The sequence below is a fragment of the Rhodofomes roseus genome (assembly GCF_022264815.1).
Source record: "Rhodofomes roseus strain CIRM-BRFM 1785 chromosome Unknown C8Q71scaffold_39, whole genome shotgun sequence".
NCBI classification, from domain to species: Eukaryota; Fungi; Basidiomycota; class Agaricomycetes; order Polyporales; family Fomitopsidaceae; genus Rhodofomes; species Rhodofomes roseus.
The window spans coordinates 19,271-23,394 of record NW_025952995.1 but is presented as its reverse complement, the minus strand read 5'-3'; positions in this window follow the sequence as shown (position 1 = coordinate 23,394).

Below are 4,124 nucleotides of genomic sequence, written 5' to 3'. Positions count from 1 at the left end.
TGGACGTCATCGGGACGATCTGGGAAAGCTAATGAAGAGGTTTTCCAAGAAGCTCGCTCCGGAATATCGTCGACTTTGAGGTAAAGCTGGCGGATGTCTTTGTATGAAAGCCCAAGCTTCTCAACAACCTGCGTGCCGCATATCAGATTCAAGCAGGCTTAAATAGTAGTATGAGACAGATACGTACTCCTGGGATGGACAGAAATCTATTCATTGAATTCTGTCCAACGTCCTCTCTCACAATCCACATGGCCACCCTCCAGTCCAGCTCCGATGCAAAACATCAGGGAAAACCGCCCATGTTCCCAAACATATTCCAACGTATTTTAACATAAAATAATCGGTTTCAACATGTTAGGCCTGCCGCAACATACTCAACAAAGGTACCCATGTTATAAGAGACGCTTGCTCAATGCAACATGTTTACGTGTTGTTTAATCAGTTCAGACATGTTATTGTGAATCCTTCAAACCGGTGAGGGGCTGTTGGGGCTTTTGGTTAAATTGTTTCAAGGGTGGTTCATTGGCACTTTAAGTCTGTTTCCCCTTGGTTGGTTGCCGTTCTAATAGTGACTTAATGTGTTTTAACCGGTTGAGAGTTGATTCGGCCTTATTTTGTTGTTCTTGGGTTGTCTCTGGGTTGGTCAATAATCGATCAAAATGTTTGCCCATCCGCTCCTGGTTGCTCCCAGTGGCTCTGAATTTGTCTCAACCAGTCAAATATACTGACGGCTTCCCCGGCTCGGCCCGTTGGTGCATATGCGTGGAATGATTCATGAATATAATGCGCGTGACGTGACGATAAGGGATACAGCAGATGGCAAAGATACAGTACGGACGGTGCGGATGCGGCGACCAAAGAAAGTAACTGGGGCATCATGGAAGAGGGCAACTCGGTGTACCATTTGGTATGAAGAGAGGGGGACACGACAGAGTACAACAACCTTAAGTCCGGTCAACGAGATACTATCCTACAAGCCCGAGAACGCGGTTGTGTGCCCGGGGTGCAGCCTGACAATGATGTCAGTTGAGAGACCGATAGCCCAGATTCAGTCCATGCCTTTGCGTCACAAACAGAGGTGGCCACAGACTCCGACCTAGTCTTTGTCCCCACTACCAGCGTTCGACGGCCCAGCCTCAGCAGCACGCTGCGACGCAGCTGGGGTAGCGTTATGTTGAGCAGGCAGCTCCACGCAGTGGTGCGCCCTCACAACTTACCTGCAAGGTTGCTGATGCTTGATGCACACGCAAGTACTTCGACTGAAGGTACTGGGGATTGAGCTACGCTACTGGGGTCCTTATATACATGAGGAGACCGCTTATCTAAGCTACTGTATAGTACGTTCCCACGACATACAAGGTAAGTGGCGTAGCCATGTGATAACACACAAATGACATCATAGATGACATCACGGACCCGGAGCTTCCCATAGAACCGGTCCGGCCTGTGATTGAACCCGGCAGCCCGGTAGGCGCCTTCCTAGTTCAACACTCCCCCTCGCTTAGTGCGTCGTAGACTCACATAAGCGTACTAGGCGCATAACGCTGCCGATGGTGCTCTAGGACGATTCATAGAATCTAAGTCCGAGCATTCCTCTAAACTTAAGGAATTTGACACGGCCTAAGTTCTTGGTGAACAGGTCTGCTGGATTTTCATCTGTACTGATGTAGAAGAGCTCGACTTGCTTCTCCTCAATCAGTTCCCTGATGTAATGGTAGCGTATGTCGATGTGCTTCGACCGCCTCTCAGTTACAGGGTTGGAGCCGATGAATATCGCTCCTTGGTTATCCGAGCAGATAGGGAGTGCGCCAAGTAGGTAACCGATCTCCTTGAGGAGCATCTTAACCCAGACGACTTGGCGGCTACAGTCGCTGAGTGACATGTATTCAGCCTCAGTTGAAGACAGTGCAACCGTCTTTTGCCGTCGAGACAGCCAACTGAACACTCCGTTCGCCAACTTCATAAAGTAGCCACTCTGAGACCGTCTCATCTCTGGGTCATTGGCCCAGTCAGAGTCTGTGCATGCCGAGACACCTTGTCCAGATTTGCCGCTGTATACAAGCGCATAGGACTTGGTACCCACGAGGTAGCGGCAGATATATAGCGCTTTGTCCAAGTGGTCCTGTGACGGATTCGCAGCTTGTTGCGCGAGTTTAGTCACGGCAAAGCAGATGTCAGGTCGAGTTCCGAGCATGATATATAGCAAGGAGCCGATGACGGTCTGATACCGGCTTCGAAGCGCAGGATCAACCGGGCCAGTGTGTGGCTCAGGTTTGTAACCCGCAGGGAGTGGAGTAGGCGCAGACTTTGCATTCTGCATGCCACAGCGCTGCAGCACAGTCTCAAGGTAGGCAGTTTGGTCGAGATGAATCTCGTCGCCTTTCCGAGTAATGCGCATACGCAGGAACTCCTTGACGTCGCCTAGGTCGCGACACTCCCACTTCTTCATGAAGCGGTTCTTGAGTTTGGCTACAAGGGCCTTGTCTTTGCCACAAAATAGGGCATCATCCACATAGACTATGACTAGGACGAAACGTCCGTCTTTCGTCTTATAGATGAAAATTCCGGCATCGGATACAAGGCGTGTAAAGCCGAGTTCCTTGAGAGACTCATTAAGGGTGCGCCACCACGCTAACCCTGCCTGTTTGAGTCCATAGAGAGCACGCAATAGCCGGAGGACTCTGTGCTCTTGGCCTTTGACTTTAAAGCCTTCAGGCTGCTCCATGTAAATCTCCTCGTCGAGTTTACCATAGAGGTACGCATTACGGACGTCGAGTCCGGAGATGTGCATGCCCTCGAGCGCAGCTAGCGCGAGTATAAGGCGCACGGTCTCAAAGCGAACGACTGGAGAGAAAACCTGATCGTAATCGAGGCCTTCAATCTGGGAGTAGCCTTTTGCGACTAGTCTAGCCTTCTTTCGACCGTCAGTTTTGACGTCGAAGACCCAGCGGTTTTTGGTAACCCTACGTCCCTTAGGACGGTCAACCAACTCATAAACACCACGCTTGCGCAGAGCCTCTAACTCTTCGCGACACGCAGCTTTCCACTTCTCTTGCTCCTCTTTAGGTAGCTTCGAGATATCACGGAATGTCCATTCGCGTACGCTGGACTTCGGAGAATCTTGGTCAACTAGTGGTAGCGCTTTTGCAAGCAGCATGTTAACCAATCCTACTCCCCCTTCCCGGCATAGTTGTGCCATGAGTAACTCTTCGACTTCGTCGTCGTCAGAGCCCGAGGAGGATCCAGAAGGTTGGTCTGGCTGTGGATCAGGCGCAGAACTAGGTCCGGGAACCGGTTGCTGCCTTGACTGTGGTTGAGAGCGGGAGCTACCCGGCTCTTCTCCGACAATCTTTTTCCATTGCCCCTTCTTTTCGATCTCTTTGTATATTTCTACGGGGGTCCGTTTCTCCCCATAGACATTCCCTGGGCGGGTTACTGGCTTCCGCTCTCTCCCTGAGCGCCGCGGCGCATCATCGCGCGCTGGCTCTTCCGGAGGTTGAGGCGGCGGAACTGGACTGGGCGCCCTAGGCTGCTCCTGAGCATCGTCACGCTCATTGTCCGCTCCCTTTGGAAGGTGATGAGAGGGATGATCGTTGTCATCGTCATCATAATTCTCCTGAGAAGTGGGTTGGCGACCCGCTTGGTCAGGTCTAGGTGCAGATTGCAACCTAGTGTTGCCTCGCCGTTTCATGTCCGGGCATTTTGGGAACATGAGTTCATCAAACAGAGTGTTCGATGAAGTGTAAAGCACATTATTAGGGCTGCGCATGAATCGCGCCCCATGCCCACCAGGGGCAACCCCGAGGTACACCATTAACTCAGATTTCCGAGATAGTGTATTCTGACGCACGTCTTTCGGTATGAATACATATGCGCCGCACCCAAATATTCTTAGGTGCTTGATGCTGGGAGCCTCGCCATTTAACATCTCATAGGGGGTACGCCATTTGAGACGTCGGACTGGTGTCCTGTTGTAGAGATGAACAGCGTGCTCAACCGCAAATTCCCACCAGGATTCAGGTAGACACGCTTCATGGCGCATGGCCTCCGCTTTGTCCATTATCGTCCTGTTGAGTCGCTCCGCTCTGCCATTCTCCTGAGGAGTGTGCGGCGAACTTTGCAGG